The following is a 23,051-nucleotide window of genomic DNA, read 5'->3' as shown; positions in this document are numbered from 1 at the left end:
CAATGATTCAGCCTGACTCAGCAATAGGATTGAACAGAAAGTACTCAGAAGACCTTGACTTACAGGCATGGAAAGAAGCAGTCACTTTCTGCTAAAGGTCAGTGACAAGGCAAGGCATGTTCATGCATGGTCACTGCAGAAATCTTTGAAGTTTTAGCTTAAACAGCAGTGAAGGGCTTTCCTCTTTAAGAACCCTTCACTCCTCCCTAAGCCAGTGCTCACTCGTTCAAGGCTTTGCTGGAAAACCATCAAACTAACAGTAGAATAGGCCACCTCTCTTATTCCTCTGATGGCTAGGCGAGGTCATCAAATCATTACTATTACTATCTTCATGATCATATGAGGCTTCTAGGTCGCTCCTCTACCCCTGGTTACTCTAGTTTCTATGATTGTGAACCCTAAGCTTTATTGCCAACCTTGTATATTTGGTCTACACCTTTGCTCTGCAAGGTGTGGTCCCCAGACCAGCAGCACCCACATGACCTGGGAGCTGGCTAGAAATGCCGAGTCTCTGGCCCCAGTCCTGACCTGCCAAATCACAACCTGCCCTTTAACAATGTCCCAGGGGAATGGACTGCACATGGAAATTCACTGCGCTAGAACATTTTGGGTACCTGCCTCTATCTCATTTTCCTTGTTAGACTTCTATTCGATTATATATAACAGCCTCTTGTCTGCTGTGTGTGAAGCTTATTAACATCGTGCTCAAGCAAAAGCAGAGCCAACAGTTTGTAGGATTTCTCTTTGATTCTTTTCAACTCACGAGGGTGATGTGCCCAGAGTGTCAGAGATGCGTGGTTAACAAAAGAAGAGCCTCACAGAAACCGGAGGAACTTAAGTTCTGGTGGAAGAGAGGCAGTTCTGTGAAAGCCAATAGCAGAAAGTGCCCATGCGATCTCCATCAGAGGAGTTTTCGGGCATACGGGTGGCTCTCCTCAACTGCGGTCCCCAAGGAGCCATTGCTTCTCTGCTCCCATCAGACCAAATTCACAACCATACCGACCGGACATTGGAACATCTGGGACCTGTGAGTACCGTGAGAATGTGGTTGAGTTGAAGTCAGGATGAGGGAACAAACTCTCGCCAGATGATTGCTCTGAGTCTCCGCAAGACTCAACTCCCAAATGACGGAACAGCTCACCCATGAGGGGCAGCGAGAGCACACATGTTCACAGGCAACGGGGAACGTGTTTACTCAGCGGCTCTGTCATCATGTCATTCTCCCACCCACACCTCCCCAAGATAACAGGCCGAGGTAATAGAGCAAGCTCTGCCTTTGAAAGGCTTGGAACCCCTCAAGGGCAGGGCACAAAGGTGGGCACCCAAACTGCCAGTGAGGAGAGCCAAGAGTAGACACTCCAGCTGGAACTGGGAGCCAACCTTCGGAGACTGGGCTCCAGTAAGACTCAGAACCGCTTCCAGGGTGAGCACGAGCCATCTACCCAAAGGCGGGAACAGGGCGGCCGAAACAGCTGAGGTCATTGGCATTGAGGTGAATCCTTTGATCTGAGGTTGGTAAACCTTGCTGCCATACCCAGTTGCAAAGAGCTGCTGCCCACTTTCTACGTGGGGACTCAGGGGATTAGGGGAGAACTCACAGCAGGAGGCTTATAGAGTCTTTGAGTGCAGCCCCCTGTGAACTTAGACCCGTGCTTCAAGCTGAAGACTTTTTTTTTTTTTGCGGTACGCGGGCCTCTCACTGTTGTGGCCTCTCCCGCTGTGGAGCACAGGCTCTGGACGCGCAGGCCCAGCGGCCATGGCTCACGGGCCCAGCCGCTCCGCGGCATGTGAGATCTTCCCGGACCGGGGCACGAACCCGCGTCCCCTGCATCGGCAGGCGGACTCTCAACCACTGCGCCACCAGGGAAGCCCCAAGCTGAAGACTTTTGAAGGCAGGTTGATCAGTCCTGGTTGGGACCCAGGGGTCACTGGGATAGGAAACCAAGTCCTCAAGGGGGGAAGGGTCTGGCCCGAGGTTCCATGGCCTTTTCTGGCAGAGCGCTGAGATCTGGCTCCTGGCCCCAAACTCTTTCAACTTCCTCCTGAGAGCTTGGCTTTGCTGGGACAGTGGAGGGAGCCCTCTGCTTAACACACTTCTGCTTCTGAGGGGGGTGGAGGGGTCCTCCTTTCACAGCCTTGACCTACTGTCCTTGGCAAGACTGCTTGCGAACAGGCTGGAACTTCCGCCCCTGCCTGGAACTCCCTCGCTGTCTTCCCAGCAGTGCCCCTCTCTAGACCTCAGGAGAGAGCCTTACCCACCAGGATGCCTTGCTGGACTCCATGGTCTCCCCTGCCTAGGGATTCCCGTGCTCCTGAGACCCGCTCTTCCTTATCGGATCTAGGGGTAGGAAATAAGTTTCCACCTTCTAACTCAGTTCCTTTATACCTAGCATGGAGCCGGACATACAACTGGCGCTCAATAAATGCCCGAGTGACCCTTTCTCGTTTCCTCCTTGACAGATTCAGAGCCCAGCACCTTGGACTCCCAGTCTTCGACCACCTTGTTCCTCTCCTCCGAGGACCCAGGCCCCTCCACCACCGCGCTTCCTTCTCCCTCGTCGTCCTGCGAGCCCCAGGCGTTCTCCCCGGGGCCCTCGGTGCTGCCCCCGCTGCTGCCGCCGCTCCCCGCCGCCCCTGCGCCTCCCGCCTCGGGCTCGGGCGCCCCCCGGCGCGCCGGCCTCTACTCGGTGGTCGCCTCCTCCCCGGAGGGAGCTCCGCGCCTCGTCGACTGGCTGCCCGGCTGCCCCTCGACCACCCCTCCCGGCGTCCGCGGGGATGAGCGTGATCGGCCGGCTACCTGCGCCCCGCGCCCGGGCGCAGCAGGCAGGGAGGAGGGCGCGGAGGACCCGGGCGCTTCCCCGCCGCCCTGCGCCCGGCCCGCCGCCGCCGCCGCCGCCGCGACCTTGGAAGCCAGCGTCGGGGACATCCTGGTGGAGTTGCGGACGATGAATGGCCACCTGGACGTCATAGCGAGGGCCCTCACGAAACTGGCCTCGTCCCTGGGGCCGCAGCCGCAGCCGCAGCCGGATGCCCGGGATGGCAACTGATGGAGCTGCCCCCGGACTGTGTATCCGAGCCGCGCAGTAAAGGGATCCTGAATGCACCAGGCATCCCTGCCTGTGTCACCCCTGAGCCTGGCAAACCCAGCAGAGGACGGAATTGCTCTGCTCAACCTACTTATGGGAAGGAATGGACCTCCCCTCGCATTTCAATCTGAAATGATGGTGCTTTTCACACTCTCTGCCGTGCCAGGCTCGTGCTCAGCTCTCTCCCGCCTGCCCCACTCCTGGGAGCTCCCCTGGCCCTTCAGGTGTCCTTCTCTTGTTTTGGAGAAGGCCTTGAGCTCCTGGCAGGACAAGTGCCCGAAGATTGCGGTGGGACCCTGGGCAAGATGCTCAGGGAACCATCCTTTCCCGACCTACATTGGTGACTTCTGAGTCCTGTGGAGGAGGGAAGGCAAGTGTGAAGCATGTTACAAAATCAGTCGTTCAAGGGCAGCTCCGGTGTTCCTTTCTTGAGTTGTTGATGTGGTATCTGATCTCTGGTGACTTTTACACATTTCTTTAAAAAATAGTTTTGGGAAAAGAAGTTTATTTTTTCCCATTATAACCACATTTCAAGAGGTTTGGAAAACAGAGAAGTGAGAAAAACCTGATGTATTTGGAGAAGGGGAGTATTTAAGTCTTTCTTACGAATAAGAAAGTATTTTGTGTAATAAACAAGATTTTTATATGTACTTTCTGGGTGTTGGCCTTTCGGTGCCACATTTCTTCCTTCCCCTGCTCTTTCTGTTCTCAGTTACCTATCCCAGCCTTCCTTTACTCCTTGAGTCTTATTTCAACTTTTCTCGTGCTTGTGAAAGATAAGCTTTTGAAGGTTGGCATGGTTCTTTTCGAAAGCTCCCAGACCTCCCTAAATTTGGTAAATCCACCCTTTTTCTCTGGATTGGAGCAGAAACCGATTCACTGGCCAATGAGGTGGAAGCCAGCACCCCTGGCCTTTCCTCCTAGATGCCGGTAACACCATCCTTCCCAGTTGTGACAAACACGTCTCCAGACTTTGCCAGTGTCCCCTGGTGGAGACCTAGATGGAATTTCAGAAATCTGGAGGAACCTATGGCCTCCAGGATCTGACTTCCCATAAGGAAGAGGGCCCTTCTCTCGCCTTCCTGATTGAATTAGAATTTTAATCAAGTGTGCTCATTTGCCAGAAGCAAACCTACTGCTCTTTTTCCAGAAACAAACCAAGCGTTGGAAACCACATTGCACAGAGTAAAACCCCACCCCGAGCATTTGCAGGGCGCACAGCTGGTGAGCTGCCTGGTTTCTGCAGTTTCTGCCACCCCCCCAGAGCTTCTCAGACTTTGGCACGGAGAGCTTATGATGCAGGTTCTGCTTCGGCGGCTCCGGGGTGGGCCTGGGACTCTGCATTTCAAATCAGCGCCAGGGGATGCTGATGCCACTTGCCCAAGACACATTCTGCGCAGTAGTGAGTAGGGGTCGTCTGCTCTGGGATTCCTGCTGGTTGCGTTGCCACTGTTCCCCAGAAACTGCTGTTTGCCTTTGCCCCTGCAGAGACCTGGCTTCCTCAACCTTTAAACTTTCAAAGCAGCTGTGTGGGGGACTTTTCTTTTTAAAGCCAGGGTGTATTAAGTCTAACCACCCACTTCTAAAAAAGCTTCAGTGGAGTTCAAAGCAATTCCAGCAAGCATTTATTGGATACCTACAATGCTGATGCCCTGGGGGACACAAAGATGAATAGAATAAAGGCCCTGCCCTCCAGGGGTTCCCAGCTCAGTGTCCCACAAGGAGAGGGATTATTAATCCCAGCATGTAAACAGTTTGAAGCAGCAGGGAGTGGTGAGAATGGCAGTCACAGGAGGCCAGGCTCCTTGAGGTTTGTCTTTGGCAGAGTTATTTAATCCCTCTGAGCCTCGGTCTCCTGATCTGTGTCAAACGGGAATGATGGCATCTGCCTATCAGACATGGACGCGATGGCGGCTTTGCACTCCCGGAAGTGCAGTCCAAATGCCTTTTTATGGTCAGCGGGCATTTTTACTTCCTCTCTCCTGGGTCCTAAGTCAGGAGGCGCCAGGTGGAGTGAGAATCACACACTCAGATCTGAGTTGCCTTCCGGCTCTGAGGGACTAACCCCTTTGCTTTTTCAGGAAGAGAATCTATGGCCCAAAGGGACCAGGCTTTGTTCTGCTCTTTAGCGGAAGAAACAGCTAAACTGGAATGCCAGTGCCACACCTGAGGGCATCAGCTTCTGGTTTTTACTCATTTGAACAGTCTTCTGTTTTAATTTTAACTGACTTCTTTTGTGTGAGATTAAAAACAGCAACAAAAAACTGAATCTTTCAGGAAACAAGAGGGGCTGGCATATGAATCCTAAATTTAGATATAGGGACTGAATCATTTGATCAGAATCCCCATATATATTTATATATTTATACTTCTATGTATGAGATTGAGATCGAGGCTATCAGAGGAAGGAACCGACATAACACTGATTCCATCTGGGCAGACCAGAGGAAAGTCTGAGCTCCCGTCCTGGGTGAGTGGGGCCTCAGAGACTGGGCCTGCTTTAGGGTTTTTGAAGCTGAGGCTGAAGGAGGTTAGAAGGTCAGGATGGCCTTCATCTTGCAGAAGGTACAGCCAGGGTAAATTTGACAGTTTCTGGGGTGGGATGGAATTGAGTTCAAACAAAATATCAGTTGGAAGGTGCTGGACACAAAAAAGGAAATCTAGTTTTGTAGATTTTTTTTTTTTTTTTTTTTTTTTTGCCGCGTGGCTTGAACGATCTTAATTCCCCAACCAGGGATTGAAACAAGGCCCTTGGCAGTGAAAGGGTGGAGTCCTAACCACTGGACCACCAGGGAATTCCCTAGTTTTGTAGATTCTCGATTGAAACTTCCCTCCGGTACCTGTCCTGATACCTGTTTTTCCCAAGGCGTAGGGTGTCGTTCGGGTGGGCATATCATGAGACAAGCACACGATGGTTCAAGGTGGCAAGCTGAAGGCAAGCATAAGACCTATGGCGGAGGATCGCAGGCTTCAGCCAAGGAAGGATTTACCAGCAGTTACCGGACTCAACTGTGTGAGGTAGTGAGGGGCCTGTTTTAGGAGGGCACCAAGCAGAGACTGGATGGGTGCTTCAGCAGAAGGGATTGTCCACTCGGTGGGGCAGTGATTTAAGGACTCTTTCACTCTAACTTTGAAGTAATTCTTAGCTCTTCCCTGTCTCTCATGCCTATATCCAATCCAAAAGCACATCACATTGGTTCTACCTTCTAGAGAGTTCCATGATCCAGCCACTTCTCACCACCTCCATTGTTATTACCTGGTCCAAACCACTCTATCCTTTCTCACCTGAGTTATTGCAATTGGCTCCTAAATGGGCTCCCTGCTCCCTCTCCATTCTCACAGAGCAGCCAGGGTGGTCTTTTAAAAATATTTCTGACTAGATTATTCTTCTGCACAAGACTCTCAGTGGCTTTCATCTCACTCAGAGTAAAAGCCAAAGTTTTACATAATCTGGTCTCCTGTTACCTGCCTGACCTCATCTCTTATGACTCTCCTGCACTCTGGTCACCCACGCCTCCTTGCTGCTTCTCCCGTGTACCAGGCACACTCCTACCTCAGGGCCTTTGCACTGCCTATTTCTTCAGCCTGGACCACTCTTTCCCAGATATATCACATGGCTTGCTCCCTCACCTCCTTCAGGTCTTGGCTCAAGCATCACTATCCTTTTAAGAGTTGTAATCCGCTCCCTAACCATCAACCTCCTCTCCCTAGATACATTTCTTTTTCTCCTTTTTTGCCTCGCACCAATATCCACCTTACCCAGATATATGTCTTACTTTATTTTTTGTTCTTAGAATGTCAGCTTCCCGTGAGGGAAGAAATTTTTGTCTGTTTTGTTCACTGCTGTCTTCCCAGCACACTGCCTTTTAAAAAACAAAGTGTTTTGTAAAAGGGACCTGTCAATTGTTGTAACAATTCAGACAACACAGAGGAGAACAAAGAAGAATATAAAACTCACCCCAAATTCCACCCCCAAGAGATAACCGCTGTCAGTATTCTGGCAACTACTATATGAAACATCTGTGTTTCAATAGAAACACATACATGTGTGTCCAATTCTACAGATGGACAGTGTGTCTGCTGCTCTGTAGCCTGTTTTGTTTGTTAACTTGATAATAGATGATGAAAATCTTTCTATTTAAAAAAGTAGACGTTATATACGAAGCAAGATTTACTTAGCCCATTTTCTATTTGTGCTTCCAGATTTTTCACAATCGTAAGCAGTCCTGTAATGACCGTGTCTGGGGATACATGTTTTGTCTCTTCTGTGACTATGTTGTTCATGTAAATTCCTGGAGGTGTAATTGTGGAGTCAAAGGCATACGTTCCTACTTCTTTTTCTTTTTTTAGATGTTATTATTATTTAACATCTTTATTGGAGTATAATTGCTTTACAATGGTGTGTTAGTTTCTGCTTTATAACAAAGTGAATCAGTTATACATATACATAGGTTCCCATATCTCTTCCCTCTTGCGTCTCCCTCCCTCCCACCCTCCCTATCCCACCCCTCCAGGTGGTCACAAAGCATCGAGCTGATCTCCCTGTGCTATGCGGCTGCTTCCCACTAGCTATCTACCTTACGTTTGGTAGTGTATATATGTCCATGCCTCTCTCTCGCCCTGTCACAGCTAACCCTTCCCCCTCCCCATATCCTCAAGTCCGTTCTCTAGTAGGTCTGTGTCTTTATTTCTGTCTTACCCCTAGGTTCTTCATGACATTTTTTTTTCTTAAATTCCATATATATGTGTTCGCATCCGGTATTTGTCTTTCTCTTTCTGACTTACTTCTTGCTTTAGGCTGTTGCTGTGTCTTCATCAAGGTTCCAAAAGGGGAAATGAGTGGACGGCAGGAGGAACATGGGGACCTTGGGCTGGTTCCATCCAGGACACTGGAAAAAGGGGGAAAAGGAAACAAGTCTGCCTTCTGAAGGTTGAACTTTAAAGTCGGCGCGTGGGGGGCCAGACAGAGGTGTGCTACCACCCTGAAGATGTGAATCTTGGATGGTCACTTGAACAGTGAGTTAGTCTGGGTCTGGTCAGGAAACAGAGGCCATCTGGGTTCTGCACACGGAGGGGACTCATTCAGGAACTGGGAGCAAGGGTGTTGGAAGGCTGGAGGAGTGTGGAGGGGAAGGTGGGTACCCCAAGAGGAGTGACTGCAGGAAAGCGCTACCAGCCCTGGGCTGGAGATGCCAAGGGGACTCAGGACCAGTGTGATGCCAAGGTCCCGGCGGTAGAGCTGAGCTGCTTCAGCAGGAACCCAGGAGCGACCCTGCCAGGCTGCAGCCCCTGCCACCGTCATCCTCGGCTGTCACTAGTGCTGTCGCTACTGCCTGACACCCGCCACCGGGGGCCACGGGGGAGGAAGGGAGAGAGTTGCTTCTCCCCGCCTCCCGCCTTCCCTGTCAGCGCCTTCTCTTCCCAGAACCTAGCTGGGGGCTCATTGGAGGGAGTCTGGGAGGTGCAGTTTGTGGGGCTTCAGCCCTTATGACACAGGACAAAGCAAAGAAGAGCAGGAATGCAGCTGACAACAAATAAGCAGGTGACAGTCCCAGCAGGAACTCGCGTCAAAGTAGTGGTGCATCTGTAGACAGCAGCTCTCCATCCGCGAGCGGAACGGATCGGCCATGGGAGCACCTGAGAGCAGGTACCAGGGAGACCACGTGGGCAGTGCCTGTGCCAGCAGCTGAGCGCTTGCTTGACCCTATGGGCCCAGCCAAGGCCTCACAGAAGGCACCCTGGCTGTCTCATCTGATGCCACTCAACAGTCCAGAGTGTGGCAATGAGATACTGTCCCCAGGGGATGGCCTCGCTGCCAGGTGCACACGGGCTGGGTTTCTGAGCCTTCCTGGTGGGCTGTTAGGCTCTGGACAATCGTAGGCTAACTGGTGTGTGCTGCCGCTCTGGGAGCAGGAAGCCAACCCTGGACTTGCCCTTGGCCATCTTCCTTTATCTAAAGGATGTCCGCGCTAACACTGATCGGGCCTCTATGAGGTGTCGGGCCCTGTGCTGTGTGCTATGTACAGGACTGGGTTTAACTCTCACAGCATCCCTGTAAGCAAAGTTGGGAGCTAGCGCCTATAAGGCCCATTTCATTGATCAGGAAACTGAGGCGAAAGGGGGTCATGTGACTTGCTCATGGCCGCATAGCTGGTAACCGACAGAGCCTGATCTGTCTGTCTCCAAGGCCCTGGCTGTGCCGCCACCTGGGGCTGCCTCTTAAACTGGACGTTCTCTTTTCAGAAGTAGGTCAAGGACCCAGGACTGTTGAACTGTCTTTGGCTGATGATTCTTCCCCAGGGTGACAGCAGAATTGCTCTCTGGAAGTAACAGGTCCCTGAAGAATCAGAAAATGTCAGCAAACCGGAACAATAAACAGGGGACCGCCCACCCTCCGGGCCACAGTACCAATGATGTCATGCGTACTGGGCCTGGAGAGGCAGAGGAGATACTGGAGGATGAGACAAGGCACAGGAAAGAGTGGATGAGGACAGGCCAGGAGGGTTGTGCCCCCTCGGTGGCTCTGAAATACTGATAACCTTCGGGTCCTTTAAGGTCGATGTCATTAGCCATGTTACGCATACAAGGGGACTTGGCCGTAACTGTATTTTTTTCCCTTCATTCCTTACCCCCTCGGGCCACCTGGCTTCCAACAACCAACGCTGTGTAGAGAGCCAGAAAAATGCAAGGATTTCTGCAGGTCACTGTGGCACCTGCACCAGAATCCCAAGTCCCAGGGGGCATTTGTTAAGCCTCCTATAGAGCGAGGGCCCCAGCAGGCAGCAAACAGGCTGACTCTAACCTTGGCTTTCATGGATGAGGCTGGCTGGGGGGTACCGGCAGCTCAAACCATTTCCGTAAAACGACCGTGCAAAGCCTCTGATGAGGGGCCACCAGGGACATCACCCAAGGCTCTCTGCTCCAGCTGCTTCTTCCAAAATGCGCCAAGGGTTGTGTCTCTTGCCCTCGTGCTCTCCGGAGGGCACTGACTCTGGCCCAGCCATCTCTTCTGGAGCAGGCATTTTCCCCCGTTTTCTCCATCCCCACGGGGCCTGGCAGCATTGAGGCACGGAGCTGGTGCTCAGAAATGTTGACGGAGGGAGCAGTCCCCGGGCATCCAGTCTGGCAGCCGTGGGTGCCACCTCCTGCATCCCGAGGGCCGCCCGGGCCGCCTGGATGGAGATGAAGACCTGTTGGCCGGCCAGTCTGGTGCTGGCCCGGGAGGGAAGGTCATGACGACCTGCCTCCGCTGCAGCTTCCAGGCCTCGCCTTTGCTTGTTTTCTGGGAGCCTCGGTGTCTGCCCACAATGGCATGGCTCATTCAGCAGCCTGGATTCTTGGCGTGGTGCGCGGGCCGCGTGGCTCTTTTCCGTGGTGAGCATGGCAGGGAAGGCTGGCACTCCCGGACAGAGCATTTCTTCAGGGTCTCCCCGGGTAGGGCTCGTGCCAGGGGGCTCTGCTCCCAAAGCGGGGTGTTCCGATGGGGGATGGTCTCCTTAAGTCACCTCAAAGTTAGCTGGGCTTTGTGCTGGAGTGAACGGATCTAACAGATTTTATCCATTCCTTTCTCTTGCATCCCACTTGGTTCCCAGAAGCATTTGAGATGGCCAAATGGACTGTCGCACTTGGGAGGGAGCTCAGACGGCACCTGGCCTGTCACTGTGCAGATGGTACAGGAAGCATCACAAAGGTCGAGTGACTTGCTCAGGGGTGGCAGGCAGAACAGATGTCTCGTGAGTCCTATATTCTTTCAACTGCCAATCTTCCGGGCTCCCCAGAGTGAACCTTTCCATTTGCTGGATGAGCTGTCAGTCCACCTCCTCCAGCACAGAGTGGGCACACCTACACTCAGCACACACGTGTACACACACGGAGGATGCATTAGCTTTTTTTTTTTTTTTTTTTTTTTTTTTGCGGTACGCGGGCCTCTCACTGTTGTGGCCTCTCCCGTTGCGGAGCACAGGCTCCGGACGCACAGGCTCAGCGGCCATGGCTCACAGACCCAGCCACTCTGCGGCATGTGGGATCTTCCCGGACCGGGGCACGAATCCGCGTCCCCTGCATCGGCAGGCGGACTCTCAACCACTGCGCTACCAGGGAAGCCCCGCGTTAGCATTTTTAAATGAAAACAACATTTTTTAGTTTTCTAAACCAGGGGTCAGGCAACCCTGGCCCATAACCTGTTCTTGTTTAGCTTGGGAACTGAGAATGATTTTTACATTTTCAAATCCTGCAAAAAGAAGAAGAATATGTGACAGAGACCGTATGTGACTGACAAAGCCAAGAATATTTACTATCTGACTGTGTGCAGAAAAAAAAGTTTGCTGATTCCTGGTCTGGGCAATCCATTTAACTGCTCATCCAGGGATGGTACACCATCTTCCCAGGATGCTAAAAACTCCCTTTATAGGTCGATCTGGTCATCTTCATAGGGCTTGGACTCTGAAATTTAGAATTTGCAGCTTCTCTCTTCATCCCTCAGAGGCTGGTGCCTTCTCTGAGTGGTGTCTTGCTGTTGCTAGATTTTTCTCTTCTAAGGGCAAACCATGCAATGACCTCCTTGTCTGGAGACTTCCAACGGTGAATTAGGGGGTCAAGGCTGCCCATGGACTTTGACTACTGGTACCCACTGTGGGGTTGCTGCCGGAGCCATCCTCAGAATGACCAGGCTGGGAATGACCCACGGGTGGTGGCTGAGAACAGAAAACTGCCCAGAGGGTGACAAGGAAAAAATGTCTTTCCCATCAAAGAGGAACACAGAAATGCATGCTCTCTGAATAGCTGTATTTCCTCTTCACCACGGCAGGCAGGCTTCTCCACGAGTTCCTGTCTCTCCAGGCCACTCATTTCTTTATAGTTACTGAAGCAGAATAACCACAAGTCGAACCGGAAGCACACGATAACCCGTTGAACTCTGCATGGCCTCGGCCGGGCGCGCATTCAAATCCTGCCCTGGCCCGCGCAGCTGCGAGGTCTCCAGCCAGCACCCAGCGGTGTCTGCAGCTCCAGGCTCGGGCTAGTAACTTCCACAATCAGAGAGAGACCTGGGGGGCGGGGTTGGCGCGGGGGAGGAGAGTGACAGGCAAACGGAACCAGGAACGTTCCCAACTGTCGGAGCCGTTCCCGGTCATTACAGATTTACGGGCAGGCAGTTTGGAGTTCAAATATGAGATGACACCAGAAGCCTTTAATGTACAGGGGAGCTTTAAGCATGATCTGGGAGCAGAAAATGGTCTGTGAACACCCCTCTCTGAGATCTTAGAAGTTCTGTTCTATTGACTCCAGGCTGGGCTGCAGCCCCGGTGCACTTCATGGGCTCATAAATATAACATTATTGGACCGAAAAACCAATCCTTCTCCAACAGATTAGGCCCAGATTGGTCAACCCATAAATCAATGCTGAATAAGAACTATAAAGTTGTGAATCAATGTGTCCCAGATCTCCAAACTGGAATGAAAAAGTTGGAATAAAATAGCTGGAGTTCTTCCAAGAGCCTTCTTTTCATCCCCTCCTCCCACCAGCTCCATATCCTAGTATGTTAATTTTAAAAGCGTTTTTTTTTTTTTTTTTTTTTTTGGCTCCTTGGCCTGGCTGTCGGCAGCATTTCAGGGCAGGAAATTCGGTCTAGAAGGGAGGCTGGGGAAACAGAGGCCGTCCTGTTGTGTTTCCGGTCAAGACTGATCTGCAGCTCCATGGTGTCTCCCTGGCCGGGGTCTCCACCTGTGGCTGAGAGGTGACGGCGTTTATCATCCGTGGCATGGAGGCAGAAAGGGAACAAGATGCCCCATGTGTCACTGGCACATAGTGGGTGATCAGGTCATGTTTGGTCAATGACTGGATGTTTAGATCTAATTCATTCAAGGGCTCTGAGCCCCGACATTGAATTACTAAATATAATAATCTGCTCTCCCCTTAGAACTGTACATCTGGTTCAGAAACGCCATCTGGCTATCCCTGTAGGATGTGGTCACCCTTTTGGATCTGGGAGCTGAGGCTGTCTGCTGTGAATGCTGCCCACACGTACGTATGCAGAGAGAATTCCGTCTCGGTTCCTCTGGAGTTCTAAAGCAAAGTTTGTTTTCCGAACCGCCCCCTCTCTTTGATGTCCCCACCTGGGGGACACACCACACAGCCCCTTCTGCCCTCCTGAGGTCTTACTGTAAGGGGTCTGCTCTCCTGGGCTGGGACCTCTTACTCTTCTCCAGTCATGCCAATGTCCAGCTTACCTACCATCTTCTCCCCTCTGGGGAGGACACGTGCGTGGTACCGTACACATCCCTTGAAGTGATGGCCTCCAGGTTTTCCCCAAACACAGACTCCAAGGGCTAGAAGGGACCTCAGTCCCGCCTTGCTTCATCTGCTTGTTTGGGGAAACTGAGACCCAGAGAGGGGTACTCACTTATCTAAAGTAGAACTCAGGCCTCTTGCAACCCAGTCCGCTTCATCCTAGTGCAAGCCTTACGCTGACTACATTCTTGTCCTCCTCCCTGGGGGTAAAGAAGGTCCTTGTCACGTTCTCCTGAAAGCACCGTGTCTGTACAATTGGCCGTTTCCTTTGGCCAGTTTCATTTCTCCCATGTTTTTCTCTCTCCTTGCTGAGACTTACAAGGTCATGAGCAGACAAGCCCAAGGCTTCCGAGGAGAAGTTCTCTCCTCCAGTGTGTGCCCCTAGGAGCAATGGAGCCAAACGACAGCGCTCTTTGACGAATGAGCTCCATGTTGGTGTTTTACCACCAGGGGCCACAGAAACCTCGCAGGATGTGTCCAGGGAAATGGATTTTGTAGGGTTAGCTAAATCTGTACCACCCACTGCACAATAGCTGCTCTGTGCAGAAAGGCAGCTCTGAAACAGCTTTAGTTTTCCATCAGTTCCAAGTTTAGGTGAAGGGCCATTTCTGCAGCTAAAGGATTTGTATTTCCCCTTCTCACCCTGATGCCGCTTTTGTCGTCCTGGCTCTTCCACCCCTCATAAATTCTGACATTCTCTCTCTACTTCCTGGAAAAACATTTAACTCCCCAAATGAGCTCTAGGAAATAAAGTGATTGTGCTGCTTGGATGTACTTTTCTATGAGCAGACCTGTGGATGAGTGTGAATGTGATGAACACTACTGCCTAGAGAATACTTTTTAGCCACTTAGTTCCACTTTTAACCCCTAGGTCTGAGGGCCCATGGCCCATGGAGGGGGATGGGGAAGACTGTCAAAATGATCCTAATTCTTCATCCTTCCTGTAGCCATGCCTTTGCCATATAACTTTGCATTGACCTCCAAGGCTACATCTGGGCTTTGTCATGAACTTGTTTTGGCCAACAGGATAAAGTGGAAGTGATGTGCCTTGGCTCCAAACCTGGATCCCAAGAGGCCTTGCATGTTTCCTCTTGCTCTCTTGTGCCTCTCATTGCCATGGAAACATGCTCAAGCTAACCTGTTGGAGGAGGAGACACTGAGGAGCAGAGTCAGATCATCCCAGTTGTCCCAGCTGAGGCCAGTCTAGATCAGCCAACAGTCACTCCCAGACACATGAGTTAGCCCAGCCTAGATTAGCAGAGCCTCTTAGCTGACCCCCAGCTGATGACCCCCAGCTGATGAGCAATATTTATTATATTTAGATGTTTATTCTTGCGTGTCACTGAGGGTAAGTGAAGGCAAGGCAGTGAGACAGGCTGGGACCTGGGACTCTTTACTGCAGTGCTTGAACCTAGATAAACATCTCCTCAAGCAACAGAATACAGATAAAGGACTAAAAATTAATGCAGGCATGTGCAAGTGGGGCAAATTTTGAACAATAAGATACAAAAAGTCCAAAACCCAGCTGTCACTTCTGAGGTGCCTGGAGCAGAAGTAGGGTACTGAGCATTGTCCCTGCACACAGCACCACCAAAGGGGTGGGCAGATCACCTCAGCTACCCCTCTGGCCCGACCCACTGATCCACCCCTACCCTCACCTCATTTAAGGGAACAGCTCCCCCCGCACCAAGGTAGCGAGCAAGGGTACTTGCTACTTGTTTTTACTCCCTTGTGCTGCAGCACAAGCCCCAGTAAAACCTTGCCTGGGGCTTCCCTGGTGGCGCAGTGGTTAAGAATCCACCTGCCAATGCAGGGGAAACGGGTTCGAGCCCTGGTCTGGGAAGATCCCACATGCCGCAGAGCAACTAAGCCTGTGTGCCACAACTACTGAGCCCGTGCTCTAGAGCCCACAAGCCACAACTACTGAGCCCACGTGCCACAGTTACTGAAGCCTGTATGCCTAGGGCCCATGCTCTGCAGCAAGAGAAGCCCGCACACCACAACCAAAAGTAGCCCCCACTTGCTGCAACTAGAGAAAGCCCGTGCGCAGCAATGGAGGCCCAACACAGCCAAAAACAAACAGACAAACAAATAAATTTACAAATTTATAAACAAAACAAAATAAAAACCTTCCCTGAATTCCTCATCTGGCCTCTTATCAATTTCTATTGATTAAGGAGTCCAAGGACCCTGGTCAGTAGCAGCAGCATTACTATGGATGTAGATGATGGATGTGAGGATTTAGACTTTTTATCACTCCTTTATCCCTTGTGTCAATCAGCTGGTCACAGACACCATCTGGTCTACACTGCTAGGTGTCTATCCAATAGCCATTCCTCCTTTCTTCCTTACTATCAGAACCACGTGCCTAGCTAAAAACCTACATTTCTCAGCTTCCCCGCAGAGAGCAGTTGTCATGTGACACTCCTTTGGCCAATGAGACACAGATGAAACATTGAGTGGCACTCCTTGAAGGGGTGGTGGGAACCCCCTTTGTCCTACTCCTTCTTCCTGCCTGGAGTGAGAATGTGATGCTGAGGTGACAGCACAATATAAGAATGGCTGAGGGAGAAGACAGAAAGGGCCTGGGTCTCTGAGAGTATGGCCACAGGACTAATGCTGGGAAAGCCTTCTTTGTGGACTTCTAGTTACATGAGGAAAAATGAGACTTCTAAGTTATTTATGTTCCTGTTTCTCAGGCTTCTCTTACTTGTAGCTTACTATAATTTTTTAAAAAATTGAAGTATAGTTGATTTACAATATTGGGTTACTTTCAGGTGTACAGCAAAATGATTCAGTTTTGTACATAGGTATATATATGTGTGTATATATGTGTATATATACATATATATCAGATTATTTTCCATTGTAGGTTATTACCTACACATGACACAAGATATTGAATCTGTAATTCTCAGTAGCACACTCTAGTACCCACTTTGTCCTCATTTGAAGAAAGTGCTTAGAACAAATGAGTGAAAGTACATTCTAAAGACATATCACAACAAGGACATACTGTATAGCACAGGGAACTATATTCAATATCTTGTAATAACATATAGTGTAAAAGAATCTGAAAAAGAATATATATGTATATATCTGAATCACTTTGCTGGTAAGGAAACTGAGGTTCTGAAAAGTTGAGCAAACTAGCTCGTACAGCTAGTGAGCAACAAAGCTTAGATTTGGATCCAGGCTTGCCTGATTCTAAGATCTTTGTATTTTGTCCTGCCTTTTTCTTAACATGTGCATTCATTGTCATTAGTGCAGAAGTAGCAGAGATAGTGGTACTCACCAATTAGTTCATGGGTTCCCCTAAATTTCTCACTCTCGCTTCCAGTTACATTGGGGCCACATGATTGGTTTCTGACAATAGGCTGTGGGCAGAAGTGATGTACAACCACCCCAAGCATGACCTTTGATAACATCCTGGATGGGTCACCATCCATCTCTTCCTCTTCCACAATACAGGAAGCCAGATGTTGAGGTGTTAGCATCTCAAGATGGAGGCAGCCTGGATCCCTGAATCACTGCGTGGAGGAAAGTTGCCCTCCAGAGCCACCCAATCCACATTTAAATTTAACTAAACAAGAAATGACTCTTTGTTGTATTCTTGGAGCGTAGTGTCCCCTAACCTAACTAATAGAGCAGAAATGAACAGAAAATTTTCATATATTTATTTTATATAATTGTTTATACTGCACAAAATATTTTCTTGATCCTCCTAACCTTGCGAGATAAACAGGTATTCGAAGTCCCATATTATAGGCCAGGAAACTGAGGCTTAGAGAAGTGAAATGATCTGCTCAGGACCATAGATTTGGTAGGTGGTGAAAACAATGTAAGGGGCTTGGTATTTTTCCCGCACTCTGCAATTTTATAACTTCCAAGCCTGATGTTACAAAAGCAAGCAGTAACCTCAGAGGCAATGAGGGTCCCCTGTATAGAGCTCTGCAGATTAAATTAAACACCTTGAAGGACTAAAAGTCTAGGTAGCCAGTCCAGACAGGTGTAGTACATTCCAATGGTTCATATTCTTAAGTCAACAAGCTGCAGGCGTCCTGTGGCTGCTCGGACTCCTGGGTGGTCCTGGAGGGAGATTCCAAGCCCAGCCCTCAAGGAACCCAGTGTGCAGATCCTGATCTGAATCACAGGTCTTGAATGAAAGACAAAACTTTGCACTCTCTGAGTGAAAATCCTCACTGTCTCCAGGAGGATTGGGGGCCTGAATTTCCTTCCTCATTCCCACTCAACAGTCACCATTTTATTCTTTAGAAAATTCTTCCCAGGATACAAAGCGCTCCATTATCTCATTGGATTCTCACAAAACATGGTCATGCTTTTTTGCGGGAAAACTCAGAAAGGTGGATCTGTTCTAAGTTAATGCTGGGATTCTGCCTCTAAGAATAAACTCTGACATTTAGTGAGTACATACCATGTGTAGGATCTTACTCGACGCTACAGAAGTCCTCCAAGGTTGGTATTACTGGGACTGTTCTACCAGGAGGAATCTGAAGAAGGAGGGATGGAAAGCTTGCTCAAGGACACTTGGCTAAGAAGGCTCCCAGTGGGAATCCATAAGGCCCATGGAGGAGTCCTCAACCAAGACAAAAAGGGAAGGGATGGAGGGTAAAAACACTCAACTCTCCCATCCTGTACAAGTACCCAATAACTTCCGGTAACTCTATCAGGCATCATCAACTGAACACTTTAAAAAATCTATTGTAGTCTTTGATTTTTCCTCCTCTCAACAATTTTATGTGGTCCCTTTTACAGGAACTAGAGTTTCCATTTAGTTGACCTCCAATAACCTCTTTATACTAAGAAGAGGGGGGAACCACCTCTTGACTTTGTAAACATGGATCCTGTCCACGTTCAGTCCCTTTCACTGACTAAATTCTCCAAATCCTTTCCTCTCTCTCTAGGTCAAGCTCCTGGGATTCTGCTCACATAGACCTGATAAGCTGTCAATAGCTTGAAAGTGACAAGGATCTAAGTCACCTCTACTTATGGTTATCTGGCTTCTCCCATTCCTTGCTGTAGCGAGTCCTCATTTGGCACTTTCCCCTGTGAAGCTCAGGCTATTGTGACAGGGGACCATCCTCAAGCCAAGGGTCTCCGGGCAGGGCCTCCAGCCGTCCAATTCCAGGGCACTATTCACTTTGCACTCTGTGTAGATGTCCCCTTGGAGTTGGACACTGAGGTAAGACTATGGCCCTATTCTTGACTGATGCATTCATTCATTCGGAAATAATTTTAAGCACTGGCTATGTCTCAGACATTCTAATGGCCTCTGAGGTTGGAGAGGCGAATAAGGTACAGATCTGTCCTGGTTGAAGGCGACAGACCATCCACACTCGAGCCACTTTAGAAACCTGAGAGTCTCCCTCTTCTTTGCCTCCACACTGCCATCAAACATGGAGTCTTATCCATTTTACCTTCGAAACATTCATCATACTCATCTCTACTTCCGCATCCCATCCAAGGCTCCCCTAGTTTAGGTCCTTGATACCTCTTTCATTGATGATTGCCATTTCCTCGTAGCCAGTCTGTCTGATTTGGTCTCATCCGCCTTCATCGCTTTGCCACCCTGATGTATGAGCGATTTGCCTAAAATATGCATCTAAGTCACTTAGCCAAGCTTTCAGATGGCTCCCTTCGGCCCACTTACCATGGAGTACAAAGTCCTTGGCGCCCTGGCTGGTACCCGCCTCCCCAGCTTTGTCCCTTAGTAGATGCTCCCGACCACCAGACTGACCGTTCAGCCCTTTGCATTGGCCTCTGGTCTTCCCGGTGGGTGTTTTTTTGTTTTGTTTTGTTTTTTTTGCGGTACGCGGGCCTCTCACTGTTGTGGCCTCTCCCGTTGCGGAGCACAGGCTCTGGACGCGCAGGCTCAGCGGCCATGGTTCACGGGCCCAGCCGCTCCTCGGCATGTGGGATCTTCCCGGACCGGGGCACGAACCCGCGTCCCCTGCATCGGCAGGCGGACTCTCAACCACTGCGCCACCAGGGAAGCCCTGGGTAAGGGCTTGACCCTTCCTTTTGCACCCATCCCCCACCCCACCACCTCTCTGCCTTTGCTCCCTGCCCCCAGCCTCCTTTGTCACGCAGGATAACTGCTATTATGAGCTACTGAAGAGGATAACTCCTAGTCATTCTTTAAGCCTTATTTTAGGGCCCAGCTCCTCCAGAAAGCCTTTGTTATTTCCCTGCCCCCCCCCCCACGATAGACACCTTTCCTCAGTGGGCCCGTGGTACCCCTGGTACATTTCCATCATTGCTCCTAACACATGGTCAGATAAGTTGTCTTCAGTGTCTTTGGCTTCCCTAGACTCTGGACTCCATGTGGGGAAGGACCAGGGTGCTTGGCACATGGGAGACTCCCAATAAACTCCTCGAATGAATAAACAAATAATTTCAATAAAATGGAAAACAGGGGGGACAGAGGTAGTGACTGACTCCAGCTGGAGAGGTCAAAAGTGGCTTTAAAAAGAATACATGGGGCTGTATGTTGAAGGAAGCAGAGAAGTTTGTGGGAGGGGAGTGGGGAGAAGGCTACACTCCTAGTGACCCACCATCAAAGTTTTTGCTGTCCATTCCTGTGATTTTATGCTCTGCTGGCTTAGAGGTCTTAGTTCCAGAAGGAGGAAGGCTTCCAGTGGGAGACACAATAATGATTCCACTGAAATGGAAGTTAAGACAGCCACCCAGCCACTCTGGCTTCCTCCTTCCTCTGAATCAACAGGTACAGAGTTATAGTGAGTTATAGTGTTGGTTGGGGTGATTGAACCTGACTCCCAAGGGGAAATAGGACTGCTCCTCCATCGTGAAGGTAAGGAAGAGTGTGTCTGAAATATAGGAGATTCCTTAGGGCTTAGTATTCCGTGCCCTGGATTATTCCATGCCCATGAAATTAGTCTCTTAGTATTTCCATGTCCTGTGATTAAGGTCCATGGAAAACTACAAGAACCCAATCCAGGCAGGACTACTAATGACTCAGACCCTTCAGGAATGAAGGCTTGGGTCATCCCACCAGGTAAAGAATCACAACCAGCTGAGGTGCTTGCAGATGGCAAAGGGAGTACAGAGCGGGTAGTGGGAGAAGGTAATTATAAGCAGTAGCTATGACCACGTGATCAGTTACAGAAATGAAAACTGAAATTGTCATGAGCATCCCTCTTGCTTTTATTATGAACACGTTGATGTGTGACCCATGAAATTAACCATCACAGCTACTCAAGGACACAGCCTTCCCGAATGTAGCAGCCCCCAGCTGGTCTGCCCTGCGGTCATCTGATTTCTGTCTCTGTGGTGCCGGGCAGGAGCTGAGCTATTTCAAAGAACATGTAGGCCACAGCGTTTGAGAAAGTGTATTGAGAATTTACCAGAGTGAGCGGCTGTGGAGAAAGATGAGTCAGCCATAGATTCTACCCTCCAGCGGTTTCACAGTCTAGTAGCAAAGCAAATACCGTGTTTGTTTGCTGTTTGCTTTTTTGCGATTTTATAGTTAGATTTGTGTGTATCAATAGAATGTTCATGCATGGTTACAGGGAGAGCAGATGCAGCCCCCAGCACTTGTTGGCGTGGTCTGTATTGTCCCAGAGCCCTGCTCATGAATGCCCATTACTGCCAGCAATCAGAGGCTGATTTAGTGCAGGTTCCTGCCAGCAGTGCAGTATCCAGGAAACCAGTCCCTTCTGGGCTTGGAGGGCTGAGGTGTGAACCATCAGGACCCCCAAAACCCACAGCTGCCCTCCCCAGCCCTTCTGCTCCTGCATGTTTTCTTGGCCTTTTTTATTTGTTTCTGGTAATTCAGGTTGGAGGCCAGGCAGTTCAGGAGGCAGAATGGTGTCCTTGGGACAAGTGGCATTTCAGTGCTAGCTTTTCAGGGGTGATCAGCTCCAAATCACTGTACTGTTATGATGGAGGGCCTCAAGAAGATCCCCACAGACCATCTGGTGGTATGTATCAAGAATGTTAAAAGCGTGTGTGGAATACTACTCAGCAATAAAAAGGAAGGAGCTATTGATATGTGCAACAATGTGAGTGAATTAAAGAAGGGAGAGGGAAAAAATGTCCATACTGTCTGATGCATTTGCATAAATCGCTAGAAAATGCTAACTACTCTGCAGTGACAGAAAACAGAACAGTGGTGCTGGGGAGGGGGAGAGTGGAGAGAGGAAGAGATGACAAAGGGGCACAGAGAAACTTACGAGGGTGATGGACACGTTCATTACCTTGATTACGGCAATGGTTTCATGGGTGTGGACCTATGTCAAAAATGACAGAACTTTAAATACGTGCAACTTACTGTATGTCAGTTATACCTCAATATGTCTGTTTTTTTTTTTTTTTTTTTACGGCATGTGGGCCTCTCACTGTTGCGGCCTCTCCCGTTGCGGAGCACAGGCTCCAGATGCGCAGGCCCAGCGGCCATGGCTCACGGGCCCAGCCGCTCCGCGGCATGTGGGATCTTCCCGGACCAGGGAACGAACCCGTGTCCCCTGCATCAGCAGGCGGACTCTCAACCACTGCACCACCAGGGAAGCCCAATATGTCTGTTTTAAAAATGTAAAGATGTGTGCACCTTTTGACCCAATAATTCCATTTCTAGTCACCCTCCTAAGGAAATAATTGAAGGTTTAAGATCTTCAGCACACTGTTTAGAAAAGTGAAAATGTTCAATGAGAGGGCAGAGTTAAAAAAAATTAATGTCTCAGTAAATTCCAGATGATGATGGACTACTCTGTAGGCTTTTAAGATAGCAAAATCTTATTTACTGTGATGAAGAAAATGTTTACCATACAGTGCTTGGTGGAAAACCCGTTTACAAAACAGTCTGAACGTTATGAGGTCAATATGTTACAAAATAAAGATACACGTAGAAGAAGAAACTGGAGGATTTGTAAAAAATGTTCACAAGCTAGGTTGTGGGTGGGGTTACAGGTGATTTTAGTTTTCTTAGTGCTTTTACGTATTAGTCAAATTTTCTACTTTTAAAATGTATCACTTTTTTAAAAACTTAATTAATTAATTAATTTATTTTTGGCTGTGTCGGGTCTTCGTTGCTGCGCACGGGCTTTCTCTAGTTGCGGCGAGCGGGGGCTACTCTTCGTTGCGGTGTGCGGGCTTCTCATTGTTGTGGCTTCTCTTGTTGCAGAGCACAGGCTCTAGGCGCGTGGGCTTCAGTAGTTGTGGCACGCAGGCTCAGTAGTTGTGGCTTGTGGGCTCTAGAGCGCAGGCTCAGTAGTTGTGGGGCACAGGCTTAGTTGCCCCACGGCATGTGGGATCTTCCTGGACCAGGGCTTGAACCCGTGTCCCCTGCATTGACAGGTGGATTCTTAACCACTGCGCCACCAGGGAAGCCCAAGTGTATCACTTGGCCTTCCAATCCCTCCTGGGACCCTGGAACTCCTTCACTGATGCACAGTCAGCTTTCACAATGGCACACGTGCTCCCTGTGCTGTAAGTGGCAATAACTGAGCAGAGGATGGTAATGGCCAGCTCCCCAGGGGACCTGGGCACGGGGGAGGGAGGCCAACCTTGGACTTCCTAGCTCCTTCCCAGCTCTGTTTCGTCTGGTCAAGTGCAGCTCTTAGAAGCTCTCAGAAAGCAAGCCACCCTAGGCTTGGCCAGGTCACGTGTCTATTACCTTCCAGCAAAAAACGGTAGCCACA

This window comes from Delphinus delphis, chromosome 10, assembly GCF_949987515.2.
Source record: "Delphinus delphis chromosome 10, mDelDel1.2, whole genome shotgun sequence".
In the NCBI taxonomy this organism is placed as follows: Eukaryota; Metazoa; Chordata; class Mammalia; order Artiodactyla; family Delphinidae; genus Delphinus; species Delphinus delphis.
The sequence above is the reverse complement of the archived record's forward strand: the minus strand, read 5'-3'. Positions refer to the sequence as shown.